The sequence below is a fragment of the Armigeres subalbatus genome, unplaced genomic scaffold, assembly GCF_024139115.2.
Source record: "Armigeres subalbatus isolate Guangzhou_Male unplaced genomic scaffold, GZ_Asu_2 Contig1035, whole genome shotgun sequence".
NCBI classification, from domain to species: Eukaryota; Metazoa; Arthropoda; class Insecta; order Diptera; family Culicidae; genus Armigeres; species Armigeres subalbatus.
This window is the reverse complement of record NW_026941776.1, coordinates 268,720-285,671: the sequence shown is the minus strand read 5'-3', so window position 1 is coordinate 285,671 and position 16,952 is coordinate 268,720. Positions and strand designations below refer to the sequence as shown.

The window sequence follows — 16,952 nt, the reverse complement described above, 5'->3', positions numbered from 1 at the left end:
GCGTCCTATCCAGGTAGATTCTTGTTCGCATTTAGACATCCTTCCGTGCGGGAACCCAAGGACGTTTAAGGAAAAATACGAAACATAGGTGTTTGGTCGGACGGAAAGGTCTATTAGTGCATAGTGGTGTCCATACTGATTATTACCGGTTCAATGCAAAATTTCGCCAATCTCTTTTCGATTTTTAAGCTTTATTGATTTTTTTTCGATTCAAATTCATAACATTATTTTGAACTTCAGCCTTCCCATGAAACCTGCATCATTCTCGCTAGAAAAAGTAATAAATTGTTAGTTGAAATCTAGACGGGAAGATGGATAAAACATGAGATATGTAGCGATACGATCTGGATACGATACGGTCGATATTATTGTTGCTTGATGAAAAAATTACGGAAATTTGGTTCCCTCAATTGAGTTACCCAGGAGGACACTCAATTCAGAACGAATCTGCCTTGGAGATTTGCTGTCGTGCTTAGATTTTCGAGGAATAGCAGAAAGATTTCTTGACATTAGCTGTGTCCTGTGCACTTAATATACAGATTTTCACGAGGAATATATTAGAATAGCTTGCTCTGAGACTTCGCTCTAAGATAACCAAATTTCCTATTCAGTACTCATGCACCGTGCTCCATCCGCATACGACAACACGGACATCGTGAAGCGTGGACGGCTATCGTTCACTTTTATTCAGTTCACTTTTATTCAAATGATATTTAGAAATCCGAATAGTACGTGCGAGACATTGTACAAAGCGCTCCCCAAATATGTTTTTTCTTGCTTTTTAATTAGTGCTTCCTGCTGACAAATCCAAGGACAGCCATTTCATGTTAAAGTCAATGAACTTAACGTCAATAGGTCCTAAAAGTAAAAGACGTTTGTTGCTCTGGCCGAAAGTCATTAGCGTCAAGGAGGAATGCGCACTCGGGCTGTCACCTTAAATATAAAGTTCCCGGTTTGACAAAATATAGCCTTGTCGTCGTCAAGCGGTACCATCAGAAAGAAAAGGCCTGCGCAATGCGTAAACAAACCGCCTCCACATTACCTCCGCTTCCAACCGCCTTATCAATCCTAATCGACATTGATTCCATAAAAAAATTCTCGAGGAAAATGCAACAGTTGTGCCACCCTTGGTGACACCAGATTGGATCCGGCCACACACAGCGAGCGATCGCAGGATTGCCAATCGGTACGTTTTGTAAGGCCTGTGAAATGCACATCATACTATTGCGAGAATGCAGGTGTGCCACCAGAGCCTTGATTGACGTATTCTTGGTTGATATAATGGTGTCCGCGAAGCCTCTCCGGTGAATAGTTCTGAGTCTTGTGCTACTAAATTATTGCCGAGTTTCAAGAATCCCGAGACCATGCTTGCGCTAAAACAGAACGGAGTTGAAACACTTTGATACCAAATTGATACTTTTCTCCTTATGGAAACGTTTGACATTTCACGTCGATATTGAGTTCCCCAAGCGCAGTGTTTCACACACTAACGTCACCGTGTAGGATATATAAAATAAAAGTGGGTGGTAATCTAGTTGCAGCAAAACTGTCACAAATACTTTAAGAGGAAGACTGCACACTTCGACAGGAATACAGCGGAATCACGCACACTTTTATTCATCTGGAGAAGTCAATAGCGGATGGAAAGAGATGGCAACCCGAATAAAAAATATCATAGAAAAACAATACATTGTATTGTAACACTACCATTAAAAACAATAAATTGGCTATAAAATATATTGTAGATGCAATCATAGAAACACATTAGAATGTACACACTTAATCTGATTCGCCGGGTTCGGTAAATGAATTACCGATTTCTCAACAGCTGAGCTCTCGGTAGTCGCCTCAGTAAATGAGTTTAACTAATTACCGAGTTCTATACAATACAAAACAATAAAAACTACTGAGGATTCGGTAGAAAAAATACCGAATAATCTGTAAATAGATAGCGGACTACTATAAAATAAACAACCGATAAAAATGTATTCAATCTTTAAATACAGATAAAACATTATCAAAAGTAAAACAGCTTAATACAGTTTTCGAACTTTTTATTAACAATAACATTAGAAACACAAAAGCGCCTTTTAATTTTTTTCGTTCGACTTTGAGATCGATATCGAATATGTCGTTTGGTTGTCCATTTTCATTTGATGACATGGTTATTACGAAGGTAATATCTGAAAATTGAGATCATTTGTGAAAATTCACATCAAACCAATAAAATGTATTACTGATTATGGTTTTTGCACTTACTTGTGTTTCGAAATGTATGAAAATGGCCCGTTCTTTGTCAGAAACGACCAGAGAGCACACGCTCAACAGGAAGAAAAACGAAAAACAGGAGTTCAAATATGGCACCTATCAAAAATCTTGCATACTGAGAACTCGGTAACAGAATAACCGGAAATTCCGTAAAATGTAATTTTTTTACTGAATAGTCAGTATTTTCACTTGTCATAAGACGAGTTCGTACTATCCCATTTAATTCCACCACTTGATTGTATCTATGACAGATACGCGTATTTCGACCTCAACAGTAAGTCGAGTCAAGTACAAGACACTGAAGAAGACCTTACTGTTGAGGTCGAAATACGCGTATCTGTCATAGATACAATCAAGTGGTGGAATTAAATGGGATAGTACGAACTCGTCTTATGACAAGTGAAGGCATTCCACTAAAAGCTCAAAATAATTTTCTAATCAGTCAGTATTTTGTTTTTGACAGTTACGGAAAGTGCTTGCGGAAAGTTGATCGGTAAAGTTGAATACCGATGTTCAGTAATGAGCTTTATAGTGCTGAGACATCGGTGTTATTTATTACAGAGCTCAGTAAAATTTCTGAAATTTGCTGATATCTCGGTAAAAAAATACTTTTACCGGACAAAATCAGTAAAATAATTTACCGAGCTGAAATTCTGGGTTTAAGTGTGTATTGTTACAAACTATTCATTGAATTGTAAATGAGATTTTCGCAATAGAATATACGGGTTGTTAAGTATCGTAACTATACAAAATTTGAGGTTTTTCCATACATTTTTTTTCCGTCAAACAATACATTGTAAGGTTGAATATATTGTAGATATAACCGATCAAAATGCTTAAAAGACAATAGTTTGAATTGTATTTTTATTGTAATACAATACAATATTTTATTTTAATTTAGGACAATTTTAATGTTCAAAAATTAAATTTAAGGAAAATATAATGCATATTACAAACTGGTGGACAGGAGTCATTTTGTTTCATTTTATTAATATGCAATTTGATGATTTTTTCAATAGTGATTAAATGATTGAATCTTCTGTTCTTAAACGATTTAAAAACTATTGCAAGTATTTTCACATTAGAGAAATATGTTGACGCATTATATCCACCGTATGGATACAATATGTGCAACCAAAGACTAATTAAGACGTTCATGTCCCATACAACAGCTCAATTTTTTTGCGCTTATGATGTACTAGAATGAACAAATTTAATAACCATTTCTAAAATCACCTTGCTTTACGAAAAAGAATCTTAGCAACTATTACTTCGTTGAAGTTGCTAAGGCGACTTGATAAATATTTGGCAAATCAAAACATCCATGGAACGTTGAAAACAGGATTTATTCTGCAAAATAACTTTTATTGTATAATTTGAATCATTAATTTTATATTTCAAACCTCGAGAAAAAAGGCCAACATTTCCTTTCCGATATTGGTATTATGTCCGACAATAAGAATGAACTCGTTAGGTTTAGTGTAAGAGGAGTCTGTTATTTATACAAGATTTCTGTTCTGTTCAGTCTTCTGTAATCATTGATTATTCATCCAGAACTGCCGGTAAAGACTCCGTGGATTCAATCCGAGAAAAATAGAACGCCTCGGATGTTGGCCCCAAAATTTTGGTTCTGAGGCGCACAAACCTGGGAGGTCAGAAGAGACAGGGTACTTACATGCGAATTTTTATGAATATGTGGACTAAGTTTCACTGGTGTCGATTTATTTTTCAGATCTCGATCGCCAATTTCGTCGCATGTCTATTGTATTTGAGCACATTGGAAAAAAGGATGCACCAAATGCCTTATTCATATTTAAAACGTATAATTTGTGTTTCAGGAAAACAAACAATTATACTGCTGGCCGGTTCATTTCGCCATTTGAGTAGAAATAACTATATTCGTAGTAGACGTATTACGCATGTTTTGAAAAACGATGCGACGCCAAGTATTAAATTTGACGTTGAAGTAACGTGTTGAAATTATTAGTTATAGATAATTCACGTTCATTAGTATCCCTACTCAATGTGGGGTGTTTAGTCTGGCCCGAATTATCGTCGACCATCGAAGGGATTTGTGTTCAGCACGTGATGTTCTCTCGGACAGCTCGCTGTAAATTTTTCATAAGACTACTACCGGGTAGTTTTTTGCATAATTTGCTACAGGGTAGGTAGTTTTGAATATTAAATTGACTTAAAAGCACTTCATAAGTTCCTCTAATTATGGGTGGCGCATGATCTGCTGTACGTTTGAGTGAACATTTTCAGTTCAAAACTATTAATGTTTGATTTCCTGGAAAATAAATTCAGAATTAGAACTTTCCTTCAACGTATCAAAACAACTTGAAAGCATCTTTGCAAACAATGACTAGTAACCATAGGTTACTACAGTAGAAGATCAATGAAAATGTAGGTGATCGCAGACACAAATCGAAACGTCTAACTTGGGTACCGAGGGACCAAATGCAGTACTAGAATTGGTCCCTAGAATGAGCTCCACAGTGACGTCTTAATTAGTCTTTGGTGCAACCATTGAAAAACAATATATTCTGTTGTATACTGTACATTATATGGTAAACCAATTGTTTATACTATTGAACCAATGGTACGTTTTTATCCGGGAAAGCACAATGATTTTAAAAAATTGACATATGTTTACTTTGCTCGATAGGTAGACGGTTTGACAGTTCAATAGGTAGATTTGGCATCACTCTTTGCGCAACTCTATATAATACACTCTGGCAAAGAGGAAAAAATGTAACCTCATCTGCAGCCAGGCAATCGCTGTCACGAACTGTCAGATGCAACCAGCACCTTTTGAGTGAAAGTATTGATATCCCTCATAAAGTATTTCGCATGATTTTGTACTTTTCACTTTGAAAAGTATTCTAGAATAGCCGGCCAGCTTAATATTGAACAATTATGAATATGTGTTTCATTCCCGATATAAAAATCATTATGAAAATAAGTTCACTAATCCGAAAATGGCAAACATTTTTATTATGCTCAGAAGAGTCTACCCGAAACACTCAAGGAAACAGTTGAGAATCTTTGATCAACTGTGATGAAAAGAAGAACAAGTGTCAAAACAGTGAAAAAGAAGCAGCGTCTTTGCAGGTCCCGTCCCAGGTTCATAGCATGCGTAACTGGAACCACGAAATAATCGTCAGTTTCATATTGATTGTTGATAACTGCGCTGCTATTTGATACATCATCAAACGTCAAACGTCACCGGTGCGGAATACGGGAACCAAAATGTCAAGTCAAGTACGAGACACTGAAGACGGCCAGTAGAAGCATAAGTACTAGAACGCTAGTGGCGCTGTAGTCATTAAAAGTATTTTACCAAAATATGCTTCCACAAGCCTTACTTGGTCGTTTGTTATGCATCATGTTGTAGTGCATGTTTGTTTCACCACCAACATTGGTTTGACACTTGTAGTACCGGTACTTTGGTTGCCAGATCAAAGTGACCTAGATGTTAGTCACGCGAACAGGAACGACATTAGCAATCTTATACTTTTGCATCAACTAGACGGCCTTACTGTTGAGGTCGAAATACGAATCTGTCAAGTTACAATCAAGTAGTGGAATTAAATGGGATACCGTTGACCCCGGTAATATGACCGTTTTTAATTTGAACACTTTTTAATTTAACCTGTTGGTTTGAACATCGTTCAAATTAAAAAGTGTTTAAACGTCATTTAGCACGTGGGTTGGAGAAAATAACAGTCGAAAATCGTGAAGCAGAACGCAGAATCAAAACAAAAAAGTAAAGAGAGCAGCCAGAAACCGGATTATCTGATGCTTATAGCGAAACCAGATGTTCAAATTGAAATATGAACCCCGTTCATATTAATGAGGTACCGTTCAAATTATCGGGGTCCACGTACGAACTCGTCTTAAGAGCGCACATAGGATACGTTTGCGTTGCATTTGACAGTTTTCCCATGGGAAACGTGTCAAACGCAACGCAAACATATCCTATGTGCGGGGCTTTACACCCAAAACAATCGTAACGTCATATCTACGTGAATATATACGTGGATTTTTCCACAACACTTTTCACGTAACAGTCAAGTGACACAAAGGTACCGGAACTCAGTTTCACTCAATCGGATATCACCAGGTTTAACGTAAAGGCTACGTGCACAGAAAAAAAATCATTTGTCAAACTAAAAAAACGTTGGTTAAAATAAAAAATTGCGTTGGTTCTTTTTCGTACACTGAAATCAAATTTCCATTATATTTTATGTGCGTTGAGCACATAGAAATAAGAATGCTTACCTTTATATGGTTCTATGTGCAGCATTTGAATTCTGCAAACTCGCATTTGAATCTAATAGTAAAGAAAATATAATATAAAGGATATTTATTTACATCTTATTTGTTCTGCAGATAAATTTTACGTGCAGCTACATATAGTTAAATACTATCTAAGCTCGCACATAAAATGCAACAGCTTACAATGAAATCGAAAATGTATCAGAATCAAGAGAAGATGGAAGATGGCGGAGAAGACAGAATTGAATTCATGGCCAAAACTTTTCGTGTTTTGGCCTTATTCTGCCTTATTCATATTTAAAACGTATAATTTGTGTTTCAGGAAAACAAACAATTATACTGCTGGCCGGTTCATTTCGCCATTTGAGTAGAAATAACTATATTCGTAGTAGACGTATTACGCATGTTTTGAAAAACGATGCGACGCCAAGTATTAAATTTGACGTTGAAGTAACGTGTTGAAATTATTAGTTATAGATAATTCACGTTCATTAGTATCCCTACTCAATGTGGGGTGTTTAGTCTGGCCCGAATTATCGTCGACCATCGAAGGGATTTGTGTTCAGCACGTGATGTTCTCTCGGACAGCTCGCTGTAAATTTTTCATAAGACTACTACCGGGTAGTTTTTTTTGCATAATTTGCTACGGGGTAGGTAGTTTTGAATATTAAATTGACTTAAAAGCACTTCATAAGTTCCTCTAATTATGGGGTGGCGCATGATCTGCTGTACGTTTGAGTGAACATTTTCAGTTCAAAACTATTAATGTTTGATTTCCTGGAAAATAAATTCAGAATTAGAACTTTCCTTCAACGTATCAAAACAACTTGAAAGCATCTTTGCAAACAATGACTAGTAACCATAGGTTACTACAGTAGAAGATCAATGAAAATGTAGGTGATCGCAGACACAAATCGAAACGTCTAACTTGGGTACCGAGGGACCAAATGCAGTACTAGAATTGGTCCCTAGAATGAGCTCCACAGTGACGTCTTAATTAGTCTTTGGTGCAACCATTGAAAAACAATATATTCTGTTGTATACTGTACATTATATGGTAAACCAATTGTTTATACTATTGAACCAATGGTACGTTTTTATCCGGGAAAGCACAATGATTTTAAAAAATTGACATTTGTTTACTTTGCTCGATAGGTAGACGGTTTGACAGTTCAATAGGTAGATTTGGCATCACTCTTTGCGCAACTCTATATAATACACTCTGGCAAAGAGGAAAAAATGTAACCTCATCTGCAGCCAGGCAATCGCTGTCACGAACTGTCAGATGCAACCAGCACCTTTTTGAGTGAAAGTATTGATATCCCTCATAAAGTATTTCGCATGATTTTGTACTTTTTCACTTTGAAAAGTATTCTAGAATAGCCGGCCAGCTTAATATTGAACAATTATGAATATGTGTTTCATTCCCGATATAAAAATCATTATGAAAATAAGTTCACTAATCCGAAAATGGCAAACATTTTTATTATGCTCAGAAGAGTCTACCCGAAACACTCAAGGAAACAGTTGAGAATCTTTGATCAACTGTGATGAAAAGAAGAACAAGTGTCAAAACAGTGAAAAGAAGCAGCGTCTTTGCAGGTCCCGTCCCAGGTTCATAGCATGCGTAACTGGAACCACGAAATAATCGTCAGTTTCATATTGATTGTTGATAACTGCGCTGCTATTTGATACATCATCAAACGTCAAACGTCACCGGTGCGGAATACGGGAACCAAAATGTCAAGTCAAGTACGAGACACTGAAGACGGCCAGTAGAAGCATAAGTACTAGAACGCTAGTGGCGCTGTAGTCATTAAAAGTATTTTACCAAAATATGCTTCCACAAGCCTTACTTGGTCGTTTGTTATGCATCATGTTGTAGTGCATGTTTGTTTCACCACCAACATTGGTTTGACACTTGTAGTACCGGTACTTTCGCTGCCAGATCAAAGTGACCTAGATGTTAGTCACGCGAACAGGAACGACATTAGCAATCTTATACTTTTGCATCAACTAGACGGCCTTACTGTTGAGGTCGAAATACGAATCTGTCAAGTTACAATCAAGTAGTGGAATTAAATGGGATACCGTTGACCCCCCGGTAATATGACCGTTTTAATTTGAACACTTTTTAATTTGAATCACGTTGGTTTGAGCTTCGTTCAATTTAAAAGGTGTTCAAACGTTATTTAGCACGTGGGTAGGAGAAAAGAGAAGTGGAACGTCGTGGAACGGAACGCAGAGTCATAATAAAACAGCAAAGAGAGAGTCAGAGACCGGTTTATCTTATGCTCATAGAGTAACCAGATGTTCATATTGAAATATGAACCCCGTTAATTTGATTGAGGTACCGTTTGAATTATCAGCGGTCCACGTACGAACTCGTCTTAAGAGCCCGCACATAGGATACGTTTGCGTTGCATTTGACAGTTTTCCCATGGAAATGTGTCAAACGCAACGCAAACGTATCCTATGTGCGGGGCTTTTACACCCAAAACAATCGTAACGTCATATCTACGTGAATATATACGTGGATTTTTCCACAACACTTTTCACGTAACAGTCAAGTGACACAAAGGTACCGGAACTCAGTTTCACTCAATCGGATATCACCAGGTTTAACGTAAAGGCTACGTGCAGAAAAAAAAATCATTTGTCAAACTAAAAAACGTTGGTTAAAATAAAAATTGCGTTGGTTCTTTTCGTACACTGAAATCAAATTTCCATTATATTTTATGTGCGTTGAGCACATAGAAATAAGTATGCTTATCTGTATATGGTTCTATGTGCAGCATTTGAATCCTGCAAACTCGCATTTGAATCTAATGGCAAAGAAAATATAATAAAAAGGATTTTTATTTACATCTTATTTGTTCTGCAGATAAATTGTATGTGCAGCTACATATAGTTAAATACTATCTAATCTCTCACATAAAATGTAACTGCTCATAATGAAATCGAAAATATATCATAATCAAGAGAAAATAAGATGGCGGAGAAGAAAGAATTGAATTCATGGCCAAAACTTTTCGTGTTTTATCTCTCATCAAATGTGAAATTGAGTCCGAAGGTTATGTTTCCAGAATGCATTTTTGGTTGCAAGGGTAAGTAATTCCATTTTAATAAACAAAATATGATTGCACAAGATTCTGTTAATTTTAGCATGAATGAAAATCGCGGAGCAAGCAGCGAACGGAAACAACAGGGCAGAAACAAATATGGGAACTAGAAACAAAAACATGAATTACTACGCGGAAGTGGAATCGCATTCAGAGTGGTACCATTTCCGTAGCATCCGTGTAGTGGTACCCATTTAGAAACAATGCATCGTTGCCACCAAATGATTCACCGATTCTCGAATCCGTCGTGTCCGCCGTTCGTTTCCTGCACTTCATTCAGCTGAATCAGAAGAAGAGTTAAAAGCAATACAGATTGTGTCTGCTCTGTAACACTCCCAATCGGAACTGTTTTTAGACGGACGGACGCAGCGGAATCTGTGTTGCTCAGTATTCTTCTAATCCGGCTGAATAAAGCGCAAACAACGAACGGCGGACACGACAGTAACCAAACTGTGGTTCTTCATGAAAATACTGCAATATCCAGGTACTGCTGGCAGTACGATTCTAAAGCGACTGGCGTAATTCAGGCGACGGTTTATCCGACCGCTATTGAGATGTGGAAAATGTTTCTTCCGAACATAGTCCGAAAGTTCTATAATACAGAAATAAATGTATGAAAATCAGAAAAAAAAAACAAACTTGTTCTCCTTTCGGATTTCTATTGTAGGGAAACAAAATACAAATAATCGGGTTCGAAGAGTGGGTTATATCCGAATATTATTGTGCTAGCACATATAATTCATTGAAACCGATAAATGAATTATATTTGAACTGGCATTTGTGTTGTGTATGCATTGCACATAAAATCGAAGAGTCCCAAAATTTCCACTTTTATGTGTACGACCAATACAATTTATGTGCAAAGCTTGATTGCAAAAATATATGTGCGTTGCACATACATTTTAGATGGTAATTCAGCTCAGTGTAGAGAGTTGCGTATGTTTAAAAAAAAAGTACGAAAACTTTCATTACACCTATGTTTCAAAAGTGGCATGCGGCTCTAAAAATAAAAGTACAAAACTTTCAAAGCAACATTGTGGAGCTGTCAAATGAAAATAGTCGCAATCTCCTGTCACACTGTTGAAAAAAAAGTTTGATATTTTTAATTTAACACGAAAGTTTTACTTTCTCCAAATTTTGTTTTCCCATTCCTCTACACACAAAAAAATAATATAGTTTCAATGAAACTTTTGCACTTTAAATTTGAAAGTTGCTTTGTTTTACCAAAAATAAAAGTTAAATTCATCCTGATCAAAGTATTTTTTTTATTTGAAAGTTTTTTTTCTCTTTTTTTTACTGTATATTTAAAAGTTCTCCCATTTGGCCTAAACATTTTAGAACTGTCAAATCGATCAATGATAAGCATAAAGGCAAAATAGAGAAAATAAAAAAACTCGTTTTCTCATGGCCACTATGGTATTCACTGCATGAAATTGGAGGAAAAAAAAAACAAAACTTATTTCAATTATTTTCTTTTCTATTTCTTATTTGCTAGTACTTTTATACCTTTTAGATTATTACTAACACGTATAACATATTGAAAATAAAAAAAATTTACGTTTATATGTACATGAATATATTTCACAATAATAATAAAACTGATTTTCGACCATTATTTTTAAGCTTTCCCAAAGTGCCTCTCACGGAGCGCCCCGAACAAACTTTCGCTTTCATCTCTCTATCTCTCTCTCCCTAACCCCGCAGTTTAACAATAATATAACAAAGCAGCAGCATTTTTCCTTTTATTTGCAACAGGATCTTGTTTTGCTCAGTGGTGTTCAGTGCGCTCAAATTTAATAATAATTGAAATTATTTAAAATTCCGGATAAGTGCCTCCTAAATAAGCGAAAACAAAACTAGGGAAACTTCGTTTGGGTATATCTTTGCCTTCAAAAGAAACCCCCAACAACACTATCGTTCTTCAAAAATGCCTTCGTTTCCGGTTGTTCCGGTTTTTAGGACTGATCGGCTTCTTGGTCGGCGTATATGTATGATAAAATTACCGTGGCATCTCACGGAACTGGGAGGTAAGTAATTCATTAAACAAGAATATCAACAGTGCCAATGTGTGTTTATTCTTGAGTGCTATCAAAAGCAGTGCCCAACTCCGGAGTTTCCATTCGAAAAACGAAGCGACGAAGTTATAGCAGCATTTGCTGGTCGAAATTTGAGCATGATCTTATGTAAGTTTTCTTTTTTTTGCAGATAAATAGCGTATTTCGGCATTTGTCACCGAAGGAATCAACTAAGATGCACAGCTCGACAAGTGGCCCGGAAGAAGCATCCATGATAATTGTTCAGATATTTAACCTCAGGCGACCACATAGAATTAAATTGTAATGAAATAAAAAGCAATAAACTAAGGCGCCTACGATTCAATTGAATTTAAAATGAAAATATAAACTAATAATAGGTTGGGAGCAGGGTTGGGAGGTTCTTTTTGGGGCAAAATAAAAGATCAGATTCCGAATAAAAATATCCCACTTTTTTACAGTGGACCTGACAGTTATACAGTTTTGTTTTAAAAGTTCAAACTTTTTAATTTCAGAGTGGCATGCTACTTTTGAACCATTGTTGACGCAAAAGTTTGTGTACTTTTATTTTAAACATTCGCAACTCTCTACGAAAAAGAACCAACGCAACCTTTTATTTTTACCAATGGTTTTTTTTAATTTTAATAACGATTTTTCTTTCTGTGTATTTATGCTTTCTTTTGAAACTTAATTGAATCGATTTTTATTTTTATTTCATTTTCAATTTATTTTAAACCTATTCATTAATCTGGGAAGATTGAATAGCGCACAAGTGACAGGTGTCCTCAAAATCAAAAAAGTTATTCATCGTTCAGCCCGAGAGAAGCTGTGGTAGTTTCCAAAACTACCGACGAGGTAATCCATTGACCCCAGCCACTCCTGAAGATGCATTTTTGAACGTGTCAGTTTTTCTTCCTGTCAAATCTACCGGACCGAATCTGTAGGAAAAAAAGCAAGTGTCGCATAAGGATCTTCATTCCAAATTTAAATCAGCTCCCAACTCCATTCACGCCATTGAAGTGCTGGATTTGGGTACCGATTTTCTGTGATACGAATTAATACACACTGGGACCCGGTACTGCATTGTTTCAAATAAATAAAATATTACTTACCTTTTGATTCCGTAATAAATATGAGCTCCACCAGTACACAATAGTAGCAAAAATTTAATTCGCCACCACACAAAAACAGTTGCAATTATAAATCGGAAGCAGTGCCAGTGGCGGCTAGCTTCCTCTACTCGTCGTCGCTGCTGTTTTGTTTTTATCGCGGTTTAAATTGTCGTCATACACTGAGAGGAAAAGAAAAGATGATAAGATAAATGACAAGATGTTTTCTTTTCTCTTTTCACCCATGCAGTGTATCGTTTGATGTTTTGAAAGTAAAATAGTTTTTAGATTGAATGAGACATTTTTAATTTATCGTTAGGAACCGAAGAAAATAACTTTCAAATAAAAAAGATATTTTCAATGAAGCTGATTTCATTTTTAATTTTAAGAAAATTAAGCACTTTTCAAGAAGAAAGCGCAAAACATTCTATGAAACCATATTTAAAACTTTCGCCTGGCTGATTTTTCATTGTAAAAATGGTGGCCATCTTCTGGTGTTCGGGACCGGAGCGCGCCACAGAAAACAATGAAAAACGTGCGTTGTGCCTCGGAATGGGAGGTCGAAGTTGCCGATATCTTCATATTTCGATGATAATTTGCTGGAAACGTATATGAAAGCATTATTGCAGAACAGATAAAAAGATTTCGGAAGTAAATACTACTTACCTTATTGGCAATTGATTTTTAGTTGATTGGGATTTATATGCACAAAACTTGCGAGTGTTGTAATCAATGATTCTGATATTCTGACAGCTAAGTGAGTTCTCAGCTCTGCTTCAATGGCTTAAAATTCACGTATTTTATATAGTTTATTATGGTGAATTTTATGAAAATTTTATTCAATTTTCACGCTGTACCGCTACGTTTTATATGCATCAGGTAAAATTTGTGTTGTTAGTGAACTTTAGTGGTTACGTGATTTTTCACGTAAAGTCGACGGTTAGATCAAAGACTAATTAAGACGTCACTGTAGAGCTCATTCGAGGGACCACTTCTAGTACTGCATTTGGTCCCTCGGTACCCAAGTTTGACATTTTGACATTGTTTCCTCGGCTTTTTATTATATTTGATCTTCATGATGTCTTCGAAAAGCGAAAAGTTTACTACACATCTAATTTAAATAATTAACTACTAATTTGACTTATGGGAATGATCTGGAGGAAGATGAGATGGAATACGAGTTAATAATCCGTGAATACTCAGTAGAGGATTCGATTGAAACATGTTATCAGTCTTTGAGGGGGCCTCACGTCAACCTGAAAACGGGGCACAGTGTTGAACACTGAGTACTCGCTGACCAATGATTTTGTTGTTGTTCCGATCAAGCTGGAAGAAATTGAAACCCAGTTGGAAACCGATGATTTGAAGTGTTTTGTCAAGACTTGTGAATTACTATAAAAGATTGCGTCGTTATGTGCCAGAAACCGATACGCAACGTGGAAACCAACCGCAACTCTTGGACGTAATTGAACGGATACAACAAAGGTATTTCAACATTGACCTTCGATCGGTTGCAGATAAGATTTCCGTCATTCTGGTGTTATTCCAACGCCTTCACAACGCCAACCAGACAGAAGTATTGCAGATGATACTCATCAGTCGTTGGTGGAAACACGCTCTGGGGCTTGTGTGGCGAAATTGTACCATCAGCCGCATAGTGAAGAGTTAATCAGTTCCAAGGAACGCCTAAAACAACGGCGAATAAGGAGTTGATGTTGGGAGTGATTCGGAAGCCATAATTCAACGCAGAAGGTCGGCGTGACGGCAATGGAAGCAATACTATCGGTAGTGGGTATAATGTTGCACAACAGAAACCAGATGAACTAGAAAAGGGCTCGCAGAAGGCTTTTCATCCGTTGGGAGCGTCAGGAGGTGCTCCAACTGCTCTATTTCATGCTCGGAATGTGTTTCCACCTCTTCATCTTGAGTGTTTATGGGAGACTCCGGATTTTGAAAGCAATATTCCGAGCGCCATGCTGAAACCACAGCTAAAAATAAACAAATACAAATCCGTAATAAGATGCAATTCATAAGAATCAGTATCGTAAATGTATCCAGTTTCCGCTATTTCGCTACTTCCAGACTGTAGATAGATCTAGAATAAAAGAAATGATTAACCTAGTTGATACAAATACAAACCGACTTCCATTTTTTCCCAATATTTTGATTTACATAACAATTGTCAAGTTGCCTTAGCAACTCATAAAGAGGTACTGGTCACTTAGCTCAGTACTAGAATCAAGGTGATTTTAATTAATGGTTATGCAATTTTATGACCTAGTACTTCATGAGCACTGAAAAACAGAACAATTGTATGGGACATGAACGTCTTAATTAGTCTTTGGTTAGATTGTTTTGCGTGTATGACAAGTGAAGACATTCCACTAAAAAGCTCAAAGAATTTTCTTATATTTATAACAATATATTATGCATCCCAAGATAAACACTCAGATCGTGATTATCTCAACCAGCCTCCGTTGAATTGCGCCGGAGCGCGCCCATTTACTTTACACACGGCGGCTATTCAGCTATGGCAACCCCATTCGGCGGCTTATTAAATTTTACAGCGCAGCCTCGCACCCTGTGTTAAAGCTTATGGGCGCGCTGCTGCGCAATCTTTGCTTGCGCGTTACCACCGCGAAAAGCTGAGCGTTTGAGAAGAGCGCGACAATATACAGATGAAAAATATTATGTAAAAGTTTGCAAAAAAGATTGCAGCTTTATTTTTTTCGTATTTCTCCATGAGAAACAAGCTTGAAAACAAGCTTGAAAAATTCAAAAATCGAGAAAAATAGGCCCTGTTATGCGAATATGTGCAGTATAATGATGCGCTTGAATAAAAAATATTATAGAAAATAGTACATTTTATTGTAACACTGCCATTCAAAACAATAAATTTGCTATAGAATATATTGTAGACGTCGTCATAGAAATACATTAGAATGTTAAGTTATGTCACCATAAAAAAACGGCTTTTTTTCCGTGCAAAATTTTCGCTCAACAGTATGATAAAATGTTGACATACAATTCAGGAAATGAAGAACATTTTAAGGACGCCATGTTATAAATTGACATTCAGTGATAAAGTCGAGTAGTTATGGTTGAATGGACCGAAAATTATTTGATAACCGTAACGTAAAATGTGACGCTATATCTTACATCGTAATAATGATTCTGACCATATAACATGTTGTTTTTATTATGCGGGAAGTCAATTGAATTCAACTGAGATGTTCAATTCACTTGCCCTGTCAAAACGCAGCATTAGGTTTTCTGTGAGCGTGTATGTACATGCACATCACTCACACTTCTACTCGGTTTGTTCGCAACCACGAGCAGCTGTCACGGCAGAATCAAATGGGATTTTTGCAACCACGATGAATGTGTTCGTGATGAATTTCGGCAAGAGCCTAATGATTTGACGTCCATTTTTTTCAGAATGAGCACTCATACACACCTAATATTCACGAAAAATCAAATTTGTTTGAGTGTTATATTTGTGAGATCTCACACTACTCACATAAGGTGCAAAAAGAGCAATAATGTTATTAATTATTATTACACAGAAAAAAAATGTTGCGGTCCAAACTCCCATTCCGAGGGTTAATTTAAGAATATGCACCGACGATTTTCACCAGACAACAAACCCGTTTAATTTAACCATGCGCGCAGTAAAAATCAACTGTGGGATGTTGTTACATGAACTGATTCAGTGGAAAATTGGTGGTAATTTAAATAAAAAATGGCGTAGTCTACAAAATAGTAATATTTACCATGGAATTTTTTTCTGTGTATGCATAAGAAAAAACTTATACATTGCATTAGCCACATACATTCCAAAACTTATAATTTTTCATTAAATCATGAACATTATTAGCTTTTTGGTATATAGGATCATTCATTAGGTGGCATAATGAAATGTATTAAATATTATGCGTCTCGAGAAAATATAGAATCCTGCGGCTTCCTGCTGGTTGCCCCTCAGGTAATCGCAACAGCCACTAAACACAACAGAGTCAATGAGAATATTACCCACCGTATGCACTTGTCAGGAGAAACACTCTCAATGTACTCAGTGACTCCTGTTGCCTCTCACCAATACGTTCGAACACTGCTGTCATTTGCCGAAAAGCACGTGG

At 36.5% G+C, this 16,952-nt stretch overlaps 2 long non-coding RNA genes across 2 annotated transcripts; one reads left to right on the top strand and one right to left on the bottom strand.

Annotated features, from left to right (window-relative positions):
• The first annotated feature begins 11,334 nt into the window (after window positions 1-11,334).
• On the top strand, window positions 11,335-12,045 carry LOC134202135 (uncharacterized). The gene is made up of 2 exons (XR_009977156.1): window positions 11,335-11,698; window positions 11,877-12,045. It is a non-coding gene; the product is annotated as an uncharacterized LOC134202135 (long non-coding RNA).
• A 346-nt stretch (window positions 12,046-12,391) lies between these two features.
• Window positions 12,392-12,957, bottom strand: LOC134202136 (uncharacterized). The gene is made up of 2 exons (XR_009977157.1): window positions 12,817-12,957; window positions 12,392-12,642 (listed from the first exon to the last, which is right to left on the bottom strand). It is a non-coding gene; the product is annotated as an uncharacterized LOC134202136 (long non-coding RNA).
• Between the last annotated feature and the right edge of the window lie 3,995 nt (window positions 12,958-16,952).